Source organism: Oncorhynchus masou, chromosome 32 (assembly GCF_036934945.1).
Source record: "Oncorhynchus masou masou isolate Uvic2021 chromosome 32, UVic_Omas_1.1, whole genome shotgun sequence".
Lineage (NCBI taxonomy): Eukaryota > Metazoa > Chordata > Actinopteri > Salmoniformes > Salmonidae > Oncorhynchus > Oncorhynchus masou.
Window position 1 is genome coordinate 55,427,695 of NC_088243.1, and position 23,782 is coordinate 55,451,476.

The 23,782-nt window shown below is 42.6% G+C and overlaps 1 protein-coding gene across 2 annotated transcripts in view; it reads left to right on the plus strand.

The window, feature by feature from the left end:
* The window catches only part of LOC135526231 (bifunctional heparan sulfate N-deacetylase/N-sulfotransferase 1-like), a 90,898-nt gene that overhangs the window by 47,881 nt on the left and 19,235 nt on the right, over positions 1–23,782 (plus strand). The gene's annotated exons all lie outside the window — the stretch shown is intronic.

The following is a 23,782-nucleotide window of genomic DNA, read 5'->3' on the forward strand; positions in this document are numbered from 1 at the left end:
TCATTGAAAATAAGAATTTGTTCTTAACTGACTTGTCTAGTAAAATTGAGGAAAAATTAATATTTAATTAAATATTTTTGGGGGTCAGTAGGTGGTGGTGGTGTGTTGGACACAGACACTCGTATATAGAGGTCTATAGAGCTCGTCTGCATTCCTGATTTCTGTAACCGATAGCTTCCCTTGTAATATTGACATAAACTCAGAAATATGCTGATCAATGGGCAATACCGGCACTGAACACAAGGTGCGCTATTTTGAAACCCCACAGAGCATCTGTAATCCTAAAGTTAGCAATGCTAATAGGTACATATAGAATCCCATAGAGAATGCTAACTAAATGCTAACGAGCGCATTGCGAACATTTTACACAGTCTCTGACCTAAACTATTTTCAGAACAGACATCCCAGCTCATAAAGAAATGCAAGTAACAAAAAAATGTTACTCACAGTTTGCTGCACAAAACAAATATTATACAGCAAGGCTCTTGATCCAGGAGGGGATTCTCTGCTGTTACCAGGCAAAGCATGATTTTGGAAGAAGCTAACCATTTAGGTAGATAGCTAACTAGATACTAAATTAATTGCCTCTGCCCTCCCTACTAAATTAGCTAACCAGCTACTAAATTAGCCAACCAAATGCACAACTGCCAGAGCATTTAAGACATTTTAAACAGTTAAATTATTAGTTATAAAATATCTAGCTGGCAAACATTTAGCTGTTAATTCCATACTGTAACAAGATCACCTTGCTCGTGCTGCACAACAGTGAGTGACTCACAAGGCTCCGGTCTCTCGTCGTTGTGTGCTTGTAAACAAACACCACTTGACTGTCGACCACTGGGGAACTTCATAATGAAAAAGTGACCGGTGATATAAAGAATGCGGCCTTCAACTAACGTATTGCACACGTTGACTGGAGGTATTTACTTAATAAGTAGCTACAAATATTCACATTTATAATTTAAAAAAACTTTTGACGGTATTGAAAAAACATTCCCCGTCGCTATTTCCAAATAACCTGGTATACGGTATACCGCTTGAGCCTACAAACTAATGCGCTCTGCTCCAGCAGTGGAGGAGCCGGATGTTTCAGTGGGACCAGAAGATAAACAAGTGCATAGATAGGGCCTTGCACTCCGTCAATCAGCTGGGGTACGCATTTCAGGGAGCACAATCTGCCCCTCTGCCATTAAGGAGTGTTTCCTTGGGATGTACCGTAGGGGTGGAGGGCATAGGTAGACAGTGTCCTTCGCCCCTGCCTGTTGGGTACTCTTTTCCCACAGTTTTGTTAGAGAGGGTGAGGGCAGGTGTTCGGCAGGCTTTAGCGAAGGACTCTGGGTGCTAGCTAACTTGGACTCCGGTACACAGCAGACGGGATAGGTAGCTAACTAACGATAGCTAGGACACAGGTATACTGTGGTGGATTGTTTTCCTTTCGTGCATTGTTTTCCCACAGTTCCATTAACGATGCAGGAACCAATGGGATGCTCAATCCCACATTATTGGCAAGACGCATGCAGTAGTACACACACTACAGTCCCTGTCCATTGCCACTCAGTGATGCTCTTTTAAGAGCCACCTAACAATTGAAAATAAGCGCACACCGTACGTGTGTGTGCGGGCCGAGTGTGTGTCTCAGGACTGCAATACACATTTGCATTTTTAAGTTATTGTTTTCCGCTTGTCTGATTGGTCTTGATATCTTATTAGGAAAGGCAGAGGCAATTAAGCCTGTAAACATGCACCATCACATACATTTGCATGTATTATTCAGTGAATAAATCCATTTTTTTGCTTACTGTACATCTGACACGTGTATCAATTAATCAATCTTGTAATACATAATCCAATCACCCAATGTTAGGCACTCTGCCGGGTCTTATTAACCCTTGATAATCAATATCCACTCCCTTTCTTCTTAAGTGCTCGTCGTAAGCTTTAGAGACCCAGCTACAGAGGCCCAGAGGCCAGGATGTATTGATCGTTTGCTCTGATTGGAAGCTTCCCATCAGGAGTGGGGGAAGAGTGGGGGAGGTGGTAGTCAGGGTCACAGACTGGGTAAATCATCTTACCTTTCTCATCGCTTTCTCCCTCTGTTCTGTTACCACAGCTGTCCCAGGCAGCAGGAGAGAAAACATGGCGCCGCCTCTGCCTGTGTGTGTTTGAAGGCCGTGTGGCGGAACGAATAGGAAATGTTACATTGGGTTTACAGTGACCGTTTGTGGCTGAATTTACTTTGGCAGCTGGTGAAATGTTGTGCATGTCATGCCAGAGACAGGTTTCACATTTTACACAGCCAACACACCGCTCTGCTGCAGTGTGTGTTTGTGTGATTTGATGCCCATAACTCCCCCTCCTAACACACACACACACACATCCACGCTCCATTAAACTGTCAAACGGGTGTGTATACGCTGCTGCACACTGGCATTTAATCCATAACTGTCCCGTTTCCCCAGAACGGACAGTGAAAAGCACAGCAACCTCCCCACACACACACACACACACACACACAGACAGTGAGCTGGGGGGGGGGGTAGAAATGAAGGAAGGCAGGGTAACAGACAGAGCCCAGATAGACCTGTCATCTCCTTGACATCCCGCATGTCTCACCTAATGCTGGTTGGGGATGGCAGGGCTGGCTGGGCGGGGGACTTGGCGGGTGGAGTGTTATGGAACAACAGCTGTAACTGGGGCTGGGAAGGTAGGAGAGATGGCTGAAGCTGTGGGGGAGTGGCAGGGCTAGGTATGTTTGTATTCCATGAAGTAGCGAGTAAAATCATATCAGTCACCGTCATGAGGGCACAGTGTTCTGTCTTTTGTTTGTTTATGCAAACCGTGACTGTCTATATGGATTGTTATTCTGCATCCAGGCAGGCCTATCTGCTGTTGTTGATTAAACTGTGAAAGCAAGCTGATGATGATGATGATGATGATTCTCAATGCAACCCGCTCCCCATCCTCACCAGCCAGTGAAAAATGCTATCCGTTTCATCTGGCTGAGACAAAATATGGGCAGCACAGCACAACATAATGTCTCCCTCTCTTTTGTCAGCTATTCTTCCTTACCGCGGTATGCCCATGGGAACCCCTCTTCGTTGCCGGAATCACAGGCAAATCTGTACGGGCTGCTCGGCTTTCTCTTTTCTGGACATGAAAGAGGGAGGGAGGGAAGAGAGAGGGGATGGAGGGATAGAGAAGGGGATAGAGAAAGAAATAGGGAAGAGTCATGTTCCATTGAGAGTGATAATGTTCTGGTACCTGACACGTAGCCAGGCAGGCTCTTAAATCCAGCTCATCATCATTTCATGAGGAGGTATTGTAGTGCTGCTTATCACTGTCTGATCAGCCATCAGAGCCGGTGTTATCCCCCTCGACCCACAGATTGATTGGGCCAGATTTGAGGAGGTCGGGAGGGCAATGGTGGCTGTTTGTCCTGCTGATCTGAGCTTGTGTTTCAAAAGACTTGTTTTGGGTTTGGCACACCCTTTATGTGGTTTGTACTGTGTTCTTGGCAGGTTGGCATGTGTATTTTTTTGTTTTATTTCATCGTATATATTATATATGGGTTATATACAGTGGCGGACAAATACACTGCTCAAAAAAATAAAGGGAACACTAAAATAACACATCCTAGATCTGAATGAATGAAATATTATTATTAAATACTTTTTTCTTTACATAGTTGAATGTGCTGACAACAAAATCACACAAAAATGATCAATGGAAATCAAATGTATCAACCCATGGAGGTCTGGATTTCGAGTCACACTCAAAATTAAAGTGGAAAACCACACTACAGGCTGATCCAACTTTGATGTAATGTCCTTAAAACAAGTCAAAATGAGGCTCAGTAGTGTGTGTGGCCTCCACGTGCCTGTATGACCTCCCTACAACGCCTGGGCATGCTCCTGATGAGGTGGCGGATGGTCTCCTGAGGGATCTCCTCCCAGACCTGGACTAAAGCATCCGCCAACTCCTGGACACTCTGTGGTCATGATGTCCCAGAAGTGCTCAAATGGATTCAGGTCTGGGGAACGGGCGGGCCAGTCCATAGCATCAATGCCTTCCTCTTGCAGGAACTGCTGACACACTCCAGCCACATGAGGTCTAGCATTGTCTTGCATTAGGAGGAACCCAGGGCCAAACGCACCAGCATATGGTCTCACAATGGGTCTGAGGATCTCATCTCGGTATCTAATGGCAGTCAGGCTACCTCTGGCGAGCACATGGAGGGCTGTGCGGCCCCCTAAGAAATGCCACCCCACACCATGACTGACCCACCGCCAAACCGGTCATGCTGGAGTATGTTGCAGGCAGCAGAACGTTCTCCACGGTGTCTCCAGACTGTCACGTCTGTCACATGTGCTCAGAGTGAACCTGCTTTCATCTGTGAAGAGCACAGGGCGCTGTAAGCCCAACCCCCACCTGTGGACGTCGGACCCTCATACCACCCTCATGGAGTCTGTTTCTGACCGTTTGAGCAGACACATGCACATTTGTGGCCTGCTGGAGGTCATTTTGCAGGGCTCTGGCAGTGCTCCTCCTTGCACAAAGGCGGAGGTAGCGGTCCTGCTGCTGAGTTGTTGACCTCCTACGGCCTCCTCCACGTCTCCTGATATACTGGCCTGTCTCCTGGTAGCGCCTCCATGCTCTGAACACTACGCTGACAGACACAGCAAACCTTCTTGCCACAGCTCGCATTGATGTGCCTTCCTGGATGAGCTGCACTACCTGAGCCACTTGTGTGGTTTGTAGACTCCGTCTCATGCTACCACTAGAGTGAAAGTACCACCAGCATTCAAAGTGACCAAAACATCTGCCAGGAAGCATAGGAACTGAGAAGTGGTCTGTGGTTACCATCTGCAGAACCACTCCTTTATTGGGGGTGTCTTGCTAATTGCCTTTAATTTCCACCTGTTGTCTATTCCATTTGCACAAAAGCATGTGAAATTTATTGCCAATCAGTGTTGCTTCCTAAGTGGACAGTTTGATTTCACAGGAGTGTGATTGATTTGGAGTTACATTGTGTTGTTTAAGTGTTCCCTTTATTTTTTGAGCAGTTATATTGGCACTCTTGCACTTTTCTTAAATAATTCCCTATTTCTTAGAAAATAAGCTGCAATTGAAGAAAATGTTTGGTCTTCCACATAGTTATTGGATTGCCAACATTGCAGAACCCATTTGAGGAATAAAAAATGGTTCTGCAATGTTGGCAATCCAATAACTACGTGTGGAGACAAACCTTTTTCAATTGCAACTTATTTTTTAAGAAATAGGGAATTATTTGTTACATTATATTGTGTCTGTGCACAGTAGTGTTGAGTTGGTTTGTACTGTGTTGCATATTGCCTATTATGCCACGTCTCCTATAAGAGTTCACCTTGTATTGTTTCTGCACAGTAGTGTTGAGTTGGTTTGTACTGTGTTGCATATTGCCTATTATGCCACGTCTCCTATAAGAGTTCACCTTGTATTGTTTCTGCACAGTAGTGTTTTGCCACCGTGAATCTATATGATCTGTAGTTCATAGGAGAGATTTATCGCTTGGTCTGGTTCAGCAAATCCATAACATATGTTTAGCAAAAGAATAGCTACATATCCCACGTTTGTCTTCCGAGTCAGATGCACGAGGTTACAGATAAAAGATGAAATCATAGCAGATGTTTTATGTTGATATTTATTTTTCTAATGCACAACTTCTTAGAGATATCAAGCTATTATCCTGGCTTCTCTGACTGTCAGTGTGATAAGATAAGAGAAGTCCCCGCAGCATATTACAGTTTTGTGTGCACTAAGCTCGTACTTCTCTTTGGCCTATCAACAGTCTGACTTTCACCTCTGAAAGACCTCTTCTGTATTGGAAACACAAGGAGAGCACATTAACAATGCTCTCTCTTTCTCTCTCTCTCCCAATGGAGATGCTTTGTGCTACTGCTGGCCCGGTGTCCTTCAGTGTTGTGTCCTTCAGTGTTGTGTCCCGAGGTGGCAGTGGATAAACAATCTGAACAAACACTCCTCCCACTCACATTGATCCCAAGGTCTCTGTCCATCCCTCTCTTCCTCTCTCTCTCTCTACAGTATGTCTCTGTCTCTGTCCATCCCCCTCTTCCTCTCTCTCTCTCTCTACAGTATGTCTCTGTCTCCGGTTGCTTTCTCTCTGTTATTGACTCTTTTTGTTCTGTTCTGTTTTACAATTGACTTATGTTACTCTACACCTCTAGTGTGTTCTGTTCATGTCCCCTTTTTATCTTTCTACATTTCTCTCTCTCTGTCTCTTTCTCCTGGCTAATGTCTCTCTCTCTCTCTCTCTCTCTCTCTCTCTCTCACTCTCTCACTCTCTCACTCTCTCGTTCTCTCTCTCCCCCCCCCAGCTGGACACCATCACCACATTGATTCCACCTGCCCTGGTATTATATGAAAGCCACCCCTCACCCCTTCTCCCCCTCCAACCCTGTCAAAACAAATGATAAATGACCACCATTGCTCCAACCATTGTGACTTTGTCTCAGGGACTACAATCTAATTTCTCTCCTTAGAAAATCTAAGTAAACCACCACTCGTCTGTGCGTGTGTGTTTGTATCTTATTCACTGCCCCAGGCCCTCTTGATTTCCACACATAAACCCGTCGGCCATCTTATTCCAGCGCTGCAGGACATCCATATGCATGACATAAAGTGGAGGAATGGAGCGATTTAATCCATATACAATATACACCATAGGATGCAGCCTCCTGTGGCCCCTAGCTAATAGCCACCGCTGTCACTCAACTTACAGAGAAAATGTCTGGAAATATTGGAAATCATTCCAAGTGCAGTAAATTATACTTTCTCCTTGATTGCTTAATCATAACTCAATATCCAACCTACTGGAATGAATTTGAAATTAGTTTGAGCCGACATTGAGTTAAGAAGGGTGAGATTGGCTAGGAAGAAGCTCAGAACACATTTGGTCCCTTCAACAGATGTTGTGATCTTTAAGTGGTTTCACTACCCTCCTTCATGGATTCTCGTCTTGTCTGGCAAATATACAGTGGGGTCCATAATTATTGGCACCCTTGATAAAGAGGACAAAAAAGAGTGTACTGGTGTACTTGGCCAAAGAGCTCTATTTTCATGTCATCTAACCATAGCACCGCCTGGAGTTTGATAAACAGCATTGGCACTTGGATGGAAACCGGTGCTATGTTCAGATAACATGAAAATGGAGCTCGTTGGCCACGCACACCAGTGGTGGGTTTGGCATTGAAAAACAGAAGCATATGCAGAAAAGTATCTCATACCTACTGTAAAATACGGTGGTGGATCTATGATGTTATGGGGCTATTTTGTTTCCACTGGTCCTGGGGCCCTTAATTAAGGTCAATGGCATCATGAACTTGACTAAGTACCAGGACATTTGAGCCAAAAACATGGTTGCCTCTGCCAGGAGGCTGACACTTGGCTGCAAGTGGATCTTCCAGCAAGACAATAACCCCAAGCACACATCAAAATCTACAAAGAAATGCTTAATTGACCTCAACATTTTGCAATGGTCATCAGTCTCTGGACTTGATCCCATTTGAAAAGCTGTAGTTTGAGTTGAAAGGGCAGTCCATAAGTGCAGACAAAGGATATCAAGGATCTGGAAGTATTATATATGACGAAATGGTCTAAAATCATTTTGACCACTTTCTTTTAAAAATACAAAATAATAATACTTGTTAAGCAAAATGTCTTTCTCTGAACAATTGTATTATTATAAAATAATATAGTTTCCCAATTTTTCTGCTTTCAATGTAGCTCGGTATTTGTATTGTTTATTTTATAAAGTATTTTATTGCTCATCTTTATCAAGGCTGTCAATCATTTTGGCCCACACTATTTTTACACTACTGTTACTGCTACTGTTATCTCTTTGTCCTGTACCAGCCAATTTAAAGATGGGACCTGGTGCGTCTCTGCTTGGCACTCAGCATTAAGAATATAGATTGGGGGTAAGGCCCTGTGATAGACTTGTTGTTTGAGTGAAAGGCATTCATTTTCCTCCGTTTTTGGGGGGATAGTGTGTGTGTGTGTGAGATGTGTCTGTTGTGTGTTCATTCATCTCTATAATGGGGTAAGGGGTGTGTTGAGTTGATGTTGTATGTTCCTCCGCTAATGAACGTGTGTGTGTGTGTGTTTGCATGTGTGTGTGTTTGCGAGTGCACAGGCATGTGCACTGGCGTGTGTGTGACCGGATGTGTGCATCTGTTGGTACCAGTGGAGGCTGCTCAGAAGAGGAAGGAGAGGACCATCCTCCTCAGTGGATTTCTTAAACTTAAAAATGGTAAAACATTGAAAAACTAGACTAAACATATTCACGTCACCAAATAATTGATCAAAACCCACAGTTTTGCAATGAAGGTCTACAGTAGCCTCAATAGCACTCTGTTGGGTAGCACCATAGTGTAGCCGGAGGACAGCATGCTTCCGTCCTCTTGGTACATTGACTTGAATACAAAACCTCGGAGGCTCTTGGTTCTCACCCCTTCCATAGCCTTAAAAAAAGTAATTATAACAACTTCGGGAGGACATCCTCCAAACTATCAGAGTTCTTGCAGCATGAACAGACATGTTGTCCACCCAATCAAAGGATCAGAGAATTAATTTAGTACTGAAAGCTTAAGCAACCGGTAGCTAGCACTGCAGTGCAGTGCATAAAATGTGGTGAGTAGTTGACTGAAGGAGAAAGACAATAGTTGAACAGCTTTAATAAGTACATTTCTTCAAAAATGAAGGAGAAGCAAGAGCGGGAGAGATTTCACCTTTTTTTTCAGTTTCACTTACTTAGCTAGCAAATGCAGCTGGCTAGTTTAGTTACTCAAACAGAGGGATGCCATGTTAGCTAGCGGTCTATGACTTTCCAACACAACACTGGAACTCTTCCAAGTCAAGGTAAGCTTTTGGTTATATTAAATTATTGCCACTGGGGCCTGCCGGTCTAACTGCTACCTGACTATACACTGTAACGTTACTGGCTGTAGTGGGTTTACTAGCGCATTAGTTCTATTAGCCATGTTGACTAGGATGTTACTTTAGCAAATATGGGGACAACGATGTAGGCTGTGTGTAGCGGTTATGACATGGTTTAGCTTGGAAAGGTTTTTTCACCTGGCCACATACAACTGATGTGTTGTTCATTGAAGTCCACAAACGAAGTGAAAAGGTGAGAGGAGGAGAGTGCACAGAGGCTAGAATGAATAGAACGTGGCTGCTATGATCAAGGGTGCATTCAATCCACTGATTCTGTGGAGAAAAAAAATCTTAAAAGGAAGCAAACGAAACAGGGATGAAAATACCTGAATTTGTCCAATAGAAACGTTAATTTGCAATTGTTAGACTAATGATTACACCATTACAGCTAGATGCAGGCAATAGTGTGCAAGGTGTTATTGAATGTGTCACTGTCGGTCCATGTGTCACTGTGTTTCATCTCAAATTTTTCTCTCGACCTGCGTGCAACTACGTTGTAAACTGTCATTCATAGGCTAGGTTGTAGGGAACATTTTTGTATCATGTAGTAGCCTAAACCTATCGATGTTACATTGAACTGGATTAATGGAATATGAATGACAGTTATCCAACATGCTGTAAAAGAAATAAGGCCATGCTCATGAAATAAAATATTTTAAAAAATCCTCCCTCATCATAAACTGCACTGACCGCCACTGATTGGTACCGTGTGTGTCTGTGTCTCCCTGCCTCTACCATAGTATTCCCATGGCGTCGCTATTTCAAATACCATCCCGGCTGCTTTCCCCAGAGTGTGGTAATCCATTTCACACGTTTTCCAATCCCCTCAGATCCTCCGTATCTCCAGTGAGGCGCGGCTGTATCAGAGATCCCAGATTCTCAGTTTGGAGAAGCTGCTTTTAGAGGCCATCTGAGCGGAGAAGACCCATACATATTTCATCTTCTCTCCCCATGTTTTTATTCATCTCAGCCCTAATCGGCTCTCCACATTCTGAATGTATAATCATGCTATTATACTGTGCCTGCTGCAGTTAGCTTCAAGCTGGGGATCTCTGGGCTAGATAACATCAGATACAATCACATCAGATGAGCTAATGTGGTTAGAAACTAGCTCTGTCCACCACTGAATATGCAGGTAGGCTACAGAAATAGCCACAATCGGTCTCATTTCTGTCCCAAAACGGCCCTTTTTACTGTCTTCTTCTCAGAATTGCGCTTAAGAATGTCGTGGGTTCAGGGCTCCAGGAGTTAACGTCCAGATCAGCCCATGCACTCTGTCCGATTACCTGTCGCTGAATAACAACACAATTAGGGAACGGCCGATATAGAACTTGTTTTAAGGTCGATGGCAATTTTTGGAGGGCAAATCCAATATTTGATGGCGATATTGAATGTCATTTAATTTTAAAATGTTGTTGACAAAATTTCCCAGAGACAGCAATGTGTTCATTAATGAATACAGTCTAACATCAAATAATACATGTGACTTTGGTAAAAAAAAAACAATCTTACTAGCTAGTGTGTGCCAGCTAGGTGACGTGTGCTAGCTAGCTAATGTGCGTGTAGTGACACAATGCTTGTAGTGACATAATGCTAGTGGGCGAGGCATGTGTGCTAGCTAGCTAATGTGCGTGTAGTGACACAATGCTTGTAGTGACGTAAGCTAATCGCCGTCGTACTGTTGCAAGTACCCTAAATGGCAGTGGGCGCGATGTGTTATGGGCACTGGGTGTAGTTACTGCAGTCTGCAGATAGATATTATTAGATTAATAATAAATATAATAATAATAATATATCCCATTTAGCAGACGCTTTTGTCAAAGCGACTTACAAGTCGGCTGGGGCCACTACTTTTACATATGGGTGGCCCCAGCGGGAATCGAACCCACGACGCTGGCGTTGCAAGCGCCATGCTCTACCGACTGAGCCACACAGGACCTCTCTTGGTCACTCTTAAGACACTTGTCCTCTCTCACATGCAACAGTTTGTCAATAATTAAATAAGACCAGTCATTTTACCTAGTGAACGTTTTTGGAGACAATCAACTTACTTTTTCTTATGGTTCGCATATTATAGCAAATAAAGTTTTAAGGTAGTGAACTGTACACTATCTAGCAACGTTAGCTTTCGGTGACTGAATGAAAGCTATTTTCCAAGCTACCTGGCTAGTTAACTAGTTAGCTAGCTACCGGTATCTTGTTTTGTAAAGTGCTGTAGCCTGTTATGCACTTTTGTTTTGTTGATCAGTAAATTAATGAATACTTTCAATTAGGGATGTAACAATTTCCCGAAAGGCATGGGTCCCCGATTGTAATGTTTTTAAGATAAAAGTGCATCGGTCCACGGACCCCAAACCGATCAAAATGCAGCATGCATCCGTCAGAAAATGATTCAAACGTGACAGATCGCCAGTTCACTCATATTACATTTTTTTTTTTTTTTACTAGGCAAGTCAGTTAAGAACAAATTCTTAATGACGGCCTAGGAACAGTGGGTTAACTGCCTGTTCAGGGGCAGAACGACAGATTAGTACCTTGTCAGCTCGGGGATTTGAGCTTGCAACCTTCTGGTTACTAGTCCAACGCTCCAACCACCAGGCTATACCTTCTGAAAATACTTATCATCTTTTGTGACAACTGATGGATCCTCTCCTTCAGTGTTGAACTGCATGACAGTCATTGATCTACAAGTCAATTTGCATGCCGAATAACCCCAGGCAATATCATCAGCCTAGTCAGACTGTACACTGTGCCCAGATTCACGCCTGTTCCTGATCTTGCACATCTGCGTGGAACCTTAAGCAAAGTTTCAAACTGTCAAAACGATTCAATTTTGAGATTGGGTGAAATCCAGACTTGTGCTACACAGTACTAGTCAAAAGTTTGGACACAATTCAAAGGTTTTTCTTTATTTTTTCTATTTTCCACATAGTAGAATAATAGTGAAGACATCAAAACTATGAAATAACAATCATGTAATAACCCAAAAAGTGTTCAACAAATCAAAATATGTTTTATATTTGAGATTCTTCAAATATAAATTATTTCAACCAGCCTCATGATTTTTGATTTATTTAATTTTTATTTAACTCGGCATGTCAGTTAGGAACAAATTACTATTTACAATGACGGCCTACCGGGGAACAGTGGGTAAACTGCATTGTTCAGAGGCAGTTCCGGAGCAGATTTTTACCTTGTCGGCTCAGGGATTCAATCCAGCAACCTTTTGATTACTGGCCCAGTGCTCTAACCAATAGGCTACCTGCTGCACCATGATGTAGTCACCTGGAATGCATTTCAATTAACAGTTGTGCCTTGTTAATTTGTGGAATTTCTTTCCTTCTTAATGAGTTTGAATCAATCAGTTGTGTTGTGACAAGGTAAGGGTGGTACACAGAAGGTACCTCTATTTGGTAAAAGACCAAGTCCATATTATGGCAAGAACAGCTCAAATAAGCAAAGAGAAATGACAGTCCATCATTACTTTAAGACATGAAGGTCAGTCAATCCGAAAAATGTCAAGAACTTTGAAAGTTTCTTCAAGTGCAGTCGCAAAAACCATCAAGCGCTATGATGTAACTGATTCTCATGAAGACCGCCACGGGAAAGGAAGACCCAGAGTTACCTCTGCTGCAGAGGATAAGTTAATTACGGCTATCAGCCTCAGAAATTGCTAAAGGACACCGATGAGAAGTGCCAAGAAACACAAGCAATGTACATAAGAAACACAAGCAATGGACATTAGACCGGTGGAAATCTGTCCTTAGGTCTGATGAGTCCAAATTTGAGATATTTGGTTCCAACCGTCGTGTCTTTGTGAGACTCAGAGTAGGTGAGTGGATGATCTCCATATGTGTGGTTTTCATTATTGGTAAGTTATTTATAATTCAAGGCACACTTGACCAGCATGGCTACCAGAGTATTCTGCAGCAATACACCATCCCATCTGGTTTGCGCTTAGTGGGACTATCATTTGTTTTTCAACAGGACAATGACCCAACACACCTCCAGGCTGTATAAGGGCTATTTGACCAAAAAGGAGAGTGATGAAATGCTGCATCAAATGACTTGTCCGCCACAATCACCTGACCTCAACCCAATTGAGATGGTTTGGGATATGTTGGACTGCAGAGTGAAGGAAAAGCAGCCAACAAGTGCTCAGCATATGTGGGAACTCCTTCAAGATTTTTGGAAAAGCATTCCAGGTGAAGCTGGTTGAGAGAATGCCAAGAGTGTGCAAAGCTGTCATCAAGGCAAAGGGTGGTTACTTTGAAAAATCTAAAATATGTTTTGATTTGTTTAACACTTGTTTTGGTTACTACATGATTCCATATGTGTTATTTCAAAGTTTTGATGCCTACTATTATTTTACAATGTGGAAAATAGTCAAAATAAAGAAAAACCCTTGAATGACTAGATGTGTCCAAACTTTTGACTGGCACTGTATTTTCATTGGCTATGTCATGTCTTATTTGTAAGCCTGTAAATAAAGATACATTACTAACTCAAACACTTAGTCTGCAAAAATTACTATTTAATTAGTTGGTGATGGTGATTTCAGAACAAACAAACATACAAGCTACATTGACCCCCCTAATCTGATAGTGGTAGTTGGGTGGTGGATGCTGAGTATCCCTTATGGCTCAGCTCAGGTGCCTACATAGTACATACACCATAGCCATACATCATTTACACACACACATAGAGTTGAAGTCGGATGTTTACATACACCTTAGCCAAATGCATTTAAACTCAGTTTTTCACAAATCCTGCCATTTAATCCTAGTAAATATTCCCTGTTTTATGTCAGTTAGGATCACCACTTTATTTTAAGAATGTGAAATGTCTGAATAATAGTAGAGAGAATGATTTATTTCAGCTTTTATTTCTTTCATCACATTCCCAGTGGGTCAGAAGTTTACATACTCTCATTTAGTATTTGGTAGCCTTGCCTTTAAATTGTTTCACTTGGGTCAAACTTTTCAGGTAGCCTTCCACAGGCTTCCCACAATAAGTTGAGTGAATTTTGTCCAATTCCTCCTGACACAGCTGGTGTAACTGAATCAGGTTTGTAGGCCTCCTTGCTCACACACACTTTTTCAGTTCTGCCCACAGATTTTCTATAGGATTGAGGTCGTTGTCCATTTGGAAGACCCATTTGCGACCAAGCTTTAACTTCCTGACGGATGTCTTGAGATGTTGCTTCAATATATCCACATACTTTTCTTTCCTCGTGATGCCAGCTATTTTGTGAAGAGCGCTAGTCCCTCCTGCAGCAAAATACCCCCACAACATGATGCTGTGACCCTCTTGATTCACAGTTGGGATGGTGTTCTTCGGCTTGCAAGCATCCCCTTTTTCCTCCAAACATAACGATGGTCATTATGGCCAAACAGTTCTATTTTTGTTCATCAGACCAGAGGACATTTCTCCAAAAAGTACAATCTTTGTCCCCATGTGCAGTTGCAAATCATGGTTTTTCCAAATAACCAGTGATGGAAAACCCGACGCACCGGAACAAATGCTGCTGATCTCACGCATCCTGTGTTGTATCATGACAGATCTACATGACCATTTATGTTTATGTTGTCAGTCCACAAAAGATTTGTCCTGAACAGGCATGAAATGAATTGATTTGAAGGGAAGTCAGTGTAAATGTTTGCACTGTGGCTAAAAGGGATGCCGTCCACTTTGTGCATTCAGATGGGCAAAGAGCCAGAGAGAGAGAGAGAAACTTTCACCGCGCTTATTCTTCACGCTTTTTCACATCCTAAACTTTTAATCGCGACAGCCACAATGGATGCATGAAATGGATTTTGAATTTCAGATCTGATTCGATTCTTTATTGATGGATGCCAAGGGTGGCTTAATTCCGACGGAGGGAACGGTCACTGCCTTTGAAATACAACCTGTCAAAAAACTATTGTTTCCGGCTTGCATTTCCATGTGTGCATGTTGTTTGTAGCTTTAAATGCAGCACAGCAAAAGGGAATTTTCCATTTCTTTTGAAGTCCTTAATCTCCAACAGGATAGAAAGGACAGGATGAATGCAAATGCTGAGATTTAGTTCAGCTGTAAAAAGTACCACTACTTTCTTTCTGATGGGCAAATCCAAAGCTGCACACTTTCAAAAGCCATTATTATCATACGAAGTGTAGCCTTCCTATATGTGCATACTACATACAGCCTTTGTGAAAAGCTTTGCATGGACGTTAATGGTGCAGGTTGTAGTGTGCTCTACCCATAACTGCAGAGTCCCTGGTTCAAGTCCTGGTCTGGCTGTTCCCCCTTCACTCGCTACAAGTAGGCTGGTAGTATTCATGGAAGGAGCCAATAGTGAACCACTGCCAGTCATTAACACATGTGCTGCTGTCCTAATGTCATCAATGTCCAGATTAGGGACGCAACACTGCTGGTAATTTACCAAAGTTACTAGAATCTTCAGTAATTTAGGTAATTAACAGAAAATGTACGGCCATCGATCGTAACTTTGGTCATTTATACTTGAATGACTTAAAGTTGCACTATGCAGAAATTGCACCGCCATTTCCTGGTTGCTACAACTAATAGTTTGCCTAATTTCAGTTTATGTGACAAAATAAGATAGTATAGTGTAGGAAATCACTGTCCCATCCAAACCTTTGTGAAATATATGTTCCATAACCAAAAATATTGTTGTTTGAAGCTGAAAGTAAAAGATGCAAAAACAAAACCTGGTTGCCTGTTTTACATGTTATTTTGGCATTAATACGTGTCACATATCAGTTTGCAAACAATGTAAAAAAAAATGTTTTAAAAATAACCATTGAGTTGATAAAGCCGCATACAAACCTGGTCTCTTTTTTGTTTTCTTGAGTAAGGCAGCTCCAAAATGCAGGTGCTTCAGCCTAGCTCAGTGCTTTCTGTGGTGGTGGGGCAGCCAGCGGAAAATACTGAGCGTAGGGGTTGGTAATGTTCTCGAGTTGCGCAGTGATTTGCTCAGTGTTCTGTCACTCACGGGGACACTATGTCACCGCCAAATCTAAGGGTAGAGCTCGAAAATTCAAGCCCCTTGAGTGCTGCCATAGAGTTACATTAGAAGTGCTGATCCAAAAAAGCTCAAGGTCATTGGCCACAGATAAAATTACATCAAATCACGTTATATCTACAGTAGCTTTGATTGGACAATGAGAGAACAATGTAAGAATGGTCCATGTTCTGAATTCTGTTGCTGTACATTTCAAAAGGGCTGAACAAATAGTTATATTGACTACATCCGTCCTAGCTCGCTCATGACTGTCATAATCGAAATTACGGATAGCCTCTTATCCGCTTGTTGTCCCCTTATGCCATAGTTTGTACATCTCAATTGTCAATAGAAACCACATTTGTTTAAGCAAGTCAACCATATCAGCTATGTTTTTTTAAAGGCAGTAAATTAGTCTGAATGAACTTTTTCGCAGCCAGACAAGGCTCCGCTGATAGCCAGATGTAGCAGTGGTAAGGTGTTGGGACTGCAGTTTGTGGGCACCGTTTGTCACCGTTATAGTGCAATTCATGTATTGTTTAGTGTTGTGTTGTGTAGTGGCTTTGATGGCATGTATCCCCCCAAAACACATTTTTGCCCCACCAAGATTTACATGCTCAAATCGCCATTGACATAGTAAAATAAATAAAAGTATGTAATTTTGGGGGGGGGGGTGGATATATCACGCTAAAACCCAACTATGAAACACCAATGGTTTATATATAAGATGTTTCACTGCCTTGTCATTCAAGTTTTTATTATTTCATTATTTCAAATATTTTACATGTGATAAGGCCAGAAGAGAGGGTCAAATAATTAGTACCCAAAAAGGCCACTACATGTCTTGTGATAGACCACATATAATTCTTGAAAGATACCAAAATTCTGGTAGTTTACTTGTAAATTTGGAAAGTTTCCAGTAATATACCCTCCCTTTGCAACCCTAGTCCAGATTAACTGGATTACACATTAGGGATTACACCGCCCTGACCTTGACCCCAACCCCTTGGCTCCGACCCTGGCACTGACCTGTCCAGCTGGATGGACATACAGTACTGCTGCTCTGCTGTTCTGCTGTTTTTAATTCTTCAATTTGGTTATTGATCATTGCTAGAGAGACATTTTCTTGCCATAGATTTTCAAGCCGAGTTAAGTCAAAACTGTAACTAGGCCACTCAGGAGCATTCAATGTCATCTTGGTAAAATACTCCAGTATATCTTTGGAGTTGTTTTACATTATTGTCCAGCTGAAAGGTTTTTCTCCCAGTGTCTGTTGGAAAGCAGACTGTACCAGGTTTTCCTCTACGGTTTTCCCTTCCTTTTTATCCCCCCAAAATTCCCAAGTCCTTGCTGATAACAAGCATACCCATAACATGATGCAGCCACCACCTTGCTTGAAAATATGAGGAGTGGTACTCAGTGATGTGTTGTGTTGGATTTTCCCCAAACATAATGCTTTGCATAAAGGACATAAAGTTCATTTCTTTGCCACATTTGTTGCAGGATGTATGTTTTAGAATATTTCTATGCTGTACAGGCTTCCTTATATTCACTCTATAATTTCAGTTAGTATCGTGAAGTAACTACAATGTTTTTGCTCCATCCTCAGTTTTCTCCTATCACAGCCATTAAACTCTGTCTGCAACTGTTTTAAAGTTATCATTGGCCTTGTGGTGAAATCCCAGAATGGTTTTCTTCCTCTCCGGCAACTGAGTTAGGAAAGATGCCTGTATCTTTGTAGTGATTGGGTGTATTGACACACCATCCAAAGTGTAATTATTAGCTTCACCATGCTCAAAGGGTTATTTAGTGTCTTCTTTTTTTCATTTTTACCCATGTACCAATGGGTTCCCTTCTTTGAGAGGCATTGGAAAACCTCCCTGGTTGTTGTGGTTGAATCTGTGTTTGAAATTCAGTGCTCAACTGAAGGACCTTACAGGGGTACAGAGATGAGATAGTCATTCAGAATCATGTTAAACACTATTATTGCATACAGAGTGCGTCCATGCAACTTATTATGTGACTTGTTAAGCAAATTTTTACTCCTGAACTTATTTAGGCTTGCCATAACAAAGATGTTGAACACTATTAATGCATACAGAGTGCGTCCATGCAACTTATCAAAGATGTTGAACACATTGAATCAAGACATTTCAGCTTTTCATTTTGAATTCATTTGTAAAACATCAAAAAACATAATTCCACTTTGACTTTAAGGTGCATTGTGTATAGGCCCGTAACGCAAAATCTCAAATTCAAGCTGTACCACGAAATAATTTGGACAAGGTCAAGGTGTGTGAATACTTCTGAAGGCACTGTACTGTATGTGTGTTTTTGCTGAAAATGACACTGCATGTGTATCATTTAAGAGTGCCTTCCAGGTGATCTCATTCTCCTGATGCAGTAGTTTATACTGTTTGAAACAACAACATTTATTGAAATATTGAAATAGCATGGGTGACCAAGAAGAAAAAACAAATTGACACATTGGCAATAGGGATGGGGGTGTGAGCAGGTAGTTCTGGGCAGATGATATGTAGTCATTGTTTGTGTGCGTCTGTAAGTTGTTGTTCATATGTATAAGTTTGTATATGGAGTGAATTATTATTATTTATTGAGAACAGAGGGAATGCTGATTCCACAGAAGGAGAACACTGCCATAACTCTGGCGTTACCATGGAGAGTGTGCGGTTGCCAAGGCACTTGGAGACGGAACAGAGAGGGTCATAATTTATTCCTGTCAGCGGCACCGCGGGTGGTGAGGGGTGTCAGGAGGGGGAGGTCGGGGGCATTAAGGTCCTGAAGGGCAGAGAGGAGAGGGACAATTTTATTTGTCAAAAAAGGACACCTCTGGCTAGTTCACCTCACGCTGCTACTGTACTGCACTGGCCTCAGAGGGGAGAGAGAGAGAGACAACCTTAGTGTTGTTTAGCCAAGGAGTTGCTTGGCTAGAGCTGACGTCCAGAGGAGGCCCCCACCTCCCTCTCCTTTGTTAGGTCTAACTGACCACCTACCCAGAGGCTAAAGACTACTCACTCTCACATAAATGTAGGAAAGCATGTATACACAGCTTTGTTTTTGTGAATTTTCAGGACTTTTTGGGGAGATATAGTGGCTTGCAAAAGTTGCCATTTTTCCTATTTTGTTGCCTTACAACCTGGAATTAAAATGGATTTTTGCGGGGTTTGTATCATTTGATTTACAGAACATGCCGACCACTTTGAAGATGCAAAATATTTTCTATTGTGAAATAAGAAATAAGACAAAAAAACAGAACTTGAGCCTGCATGACTATTCATCCCCCCCAAAGTCAATACTTTGTAGAGCCACCATTTTGCAGCAATTACAGCTGCAAGTCTCTAGGGGTATGTCTCTATAAGCTTGGCACATCTAGCCACAGGGATCTTTTCCCATTTTTCAGGGTAAAACACCTCCAGCTCCTTCAAGTTGGATGGGTTCCGCTCGTGTACAGCAATCTTTAAGTCATACCACAGATATTCAATTGGATTGAGGTCTGGGCTTTGACTAGGCCATTCTAAGACATTTAAATGTTTCCCCTTAAACCACTTGAGTGTTGCTTTAGCAGTATGGTTAGGGTCATTGTCCTGCTGGAAGGTGAACCTCCGTCCCAGTCTCACATCTCTGGAAGACTGAAAAGGGTTTCCCTCAAGAACTTCCCTGTATTTACCACCATCCTTCATTTCTGACCAGTTTCCCAGTCCCTGCAGATTGAAAAAACATCCTCACAGCATGATGCTGCCACCGCTATGCTTCACAGTGGGGATGGTGTTCTCTGGCTGATGAGAGGTGTTGGGTTTGCACCAGACATAGCGTTTTCCTTGATGGCCAAAAAGCTCAATTTTAGTCTCATCTGACCAGAGTACCCTCTTCCATATGTTTGGGGAGTCTCCCACATGCCTTTTGGTGAACACCAAATGTGTTTGCTTCTTTTTTTCTTTAAGCAATGGCTTTATTTCTGACCACTCTTCCGTAAAGCACAGCTTTGTGGAGTGTACGGCTCAAAGTGGTCCTATGGACAGATACTCCAATCTCCGCTGTTGAGCTTTGTAGCTCCTTCAGGGTTATCTCTGGTCTCTTTGTTGCCTCTCTTGATTAATGCTCTCCTTGCCTGGTCTGTGAGATTTGGTGGGCAGCCCTCTCTTGGCAGGAATTTTGTTGTGGTGCCATATTCTTTCCATTTTTAATAATGGATTGAATGGTGCTCAGTGGGATGTTCAAAGTTTCTGATATTTTTTGCCAACCCTGATCTGTACTTCTGTACAACTTTGTCCCTGACCTGTTTGGAAAGCTCCTTGATCTTCATGGTGCCGCTTGCTTGGTGGTGCCGCTCGCTTGGTGGTGCCCCTTGCTTAGTGGTGTTGCAGACTCTGGGGCCTTTCAGAACAGGTGTATATATACTGAGATCATGTGACAGATCATGTGATACCTAGATTGCACACAGGTAGACTTTATTTAACTAATCATGTGACTTCTGAAGGTAATTGGTTGCACCAGATCTTATTTAGGGGCTTCATAGCAAAGGGGGTGAATACATATGCACTTTTCCATATTTTTTGTTTTTGAATTTTTGGAAACAAGTTCATTTTTAATTTCACTTCACCAATTTGGACTATTTTGTGTATATCCATTACAGGGAATCCAAATAAAAATTAATTTAAATTACAGGTTGTAATGCAACAAAATAAGAAAAACACCAAGGGGGATGAATACATTTGCAAGAAACTAAAATGTATTCCCATTCCAAATCCTATTTATCTCAAATCTAACCTTTTTAATATATTTTAGGACATGGGGAAAAAGTATTGACTTTTCAAAAGTGTTTTCCTCTATTGTCAGGACATTCTGGTGACTTGTCAGGACATTGTGGTCCTGACAATGTAGGAAAATACGTGTACACACACACTCCTCAGCGCTGCTGTCATCTGCCATTGTTTATATACATGCACCCACTTTATTCTGCCCTTACAATTAATCCCACGCTAATAATGGGGTAAATATGTTAATTGCTGTTTTGAACACTTGGTAAATTCCTGATTTGATTGCTACGTCGGACAATTTTGTTGCTAATTTCTCTCGCTCTGTCCTTCTCCCTATTTTCTCTCTCTTTTTATTGCCTTTCTTTCCCTCTTCCCGCTTTTTCTCTCTCTACCCCTCTCCCTTTCTCTCTCTCCTTCTCCCTTTCTCTCTCTCCCTCTCCCTTTCCCCATCTGTCTGTGTCTGTTGCCTCGTTTAGTAACTCTTTCATCCACACAGGCAATTACAGCCCTCATATTCACTGTGAGCTCTTCCCGTCAGAGAGCTTGGAAAGGTTAGCTATTAAATTCACATTAGTCTCAGTCTGTCTACCTCTCTACGTCTGCTCTCCATGCATGAGTAAGGGACTGATTCCTTCTTTACTGTGTTCTGTTCAGCAGCAGACTGGGATGGATGGAGAGAGAGCCTCTCTCCACCGCTCTCTACCTTGCTGATACGTCGGCCCCACGTTCCATCAGGTCACTCAGGACATAAAATATTCATGCGTCTTCTCTCTTCTTTCCTTTTGCCACTATTTTCCATTTATTTCATTATTTGTCAAGGGAAGGGTTGAGGGATGCTTAGAGTCTCCTTTGAAGGCCGAGAGATTGAGTAAGAGATAGAGAGGGTTAGATCTGAACATCCATTAGCCTGCGTTTTCCACTCAGTGTAAATGCATCTCTAGTGTACCTAGCTACCTATCTATTCCCGCTACATTACAGTCTAATGCTCTCTTCTCTGCTCTCCTCTCTCCCCCTGACCTTGCTACAAGGCCAAGGCTCATACCCAAGGCCTCCAGCTCTCCTTGCGCTCCCTATCTCCATCTCTCTCTTGCTCACTCCCCCCCTCTCTCTCTCTCCCACACCCTCCCTCGCTCTCCGTCACCCCTCTCTCCCCCTCTCTCTGATCTTGTGTAATTGTAGTCCTTTGTGGCCTAGGCTGAAGGTCAACATTGGGGGCCAGTCATAACTGGTCAAGACCTACCATAGATAGATGGCCTTCTTCCCTCCTCTCCTCTGCTTATCCTGCTGTTAACCGGTGCCCGCCAACCCCTGTCCCCACCAATGCCAGTCTCACGGTAGCGTTTTGTCCCCTCAGACCTTTGGCCTCAGATAACATTGTGTCATTAGTGTGATTATCAAGACAAAATCACTTTTAAAAGTCCCTTTTCAAAAGAAAATAAGAGGACTTGACTATTCAAACCCACCACGGTGCTTGAGTAATATCTGGAACCTTCTCTCAAAGCAGGGTAACCACCCACCTGAGAGAACGTTACTACTAGTGATAAAGTTTCTCTCTCTGCGCAAGTCGTCCTCTGCTCTCTTGCGCGACCTCTGCGCTGTGCCGTAGCGGCTAATCTTATTTAGATAGGCCGTGGCACGGACCTGGCTCCTCACAGAAGGAATGGGAATCTTCAGCATACCAGGGCTGTGTGTTTCGGGTCTGCTCTAGAGAGATACTTTCTCTGCACACCCACGTCCTTTTCACAGCCTCTCTTTACGTTGAAAAACTCTGGTCCTCAGAAGGGAATTCTAGAAGCGGCTCATAGAAAGTGTGATATATTTTCCTCTGCCGCAGCAGCACGGCGATTTGGGCCGTCTTTCCAGATTGTGACTGACGCAGGAAGACCGGCGGGACTTCGCTGTACCAAAATGTACAGTTCTCACACAGTTGATTGTTTTGTATGGTGTGATCTTTGGCCTCTCTCCATGGTATTCCACAAGGAATGCTATATGGAATGATATTGAACTCTCCTTCATGGAATACCTTGAGGAATTCTATATGGAACCATGGAACGATATCAGGTTTTTCCCTCATCAAGCTACTCTAGTCAGAAATCAATAACTCATTAAATTCAGTCCGTGTCAGAGAACTACTGTTTTGTAAAGTGTCGGGCTTTGGTGGGCCCACACAGAGCACTCTGCTCTCTCTCTGTACGGTAATAAACCTTTGATAATGCCCTCCCTTTAAGAAGACATTTTTGATTGCGTTAGGTAATCCATTTTTGATTAGATCCAAGGTCTTAATGAATCCTTATGGGTAGAATGGTGGTCATTAATGAATGGTTGAGATTGAGAGGGCGGCGGTCTGTCTTGCTCTCGTGTGGGGTGTGTGTGGTTGGATAGCAGAAGAGAGAAGGGAAAAAAAATGCAATACTTAATAATACAGTTGTCTCATTTCTCAAGTAGTTCTCCTTGTAGAGAATGGTTCTGTGTGTTTTATGGGGAATAGGAGGCTAGTGGCCATGGCTTCATTGGGATGGCAGGGTAGCCTAGTGGTTAGAGTGTTGGACTAGTAACCGCAAGGTTGTGAGTTCAAACCCCCAAGCTGACAAGGTACAAATCTGTTGTTCTGCCCCTGAACAGGCAGTTAACCCACTGTTCCCAGGCTGTCATTGAAAATAAGAATGTGTCCTTAACTGACTTGCCTGTTTAAATAAAGGTAAAAAAAAAAAAATTTAAATGTTTTTTTACATGCAGTCACAGAGCCCTGCCTGGACAGACTGCCTCAACTGCTCAACTGCTCGCCTCTAGGCTTTGTTCTAGGCTTTGTTCTCTGTCTGTGTCTGTGTCTGTGTCTGTGTCTGTGAGGGCCAAGGGTAGAGCTCTGATGGCATGTGTGTAGGTGAAGGCAAGAACTACTTAACTACTTTTAAAATTACCTTTCAGAGGAGCTGGCACCTGCACTGTAGCCTACACCTCTCCCACACAAGTAAACCAAAGAAATATGGCTGTGAGTTACGTAGAG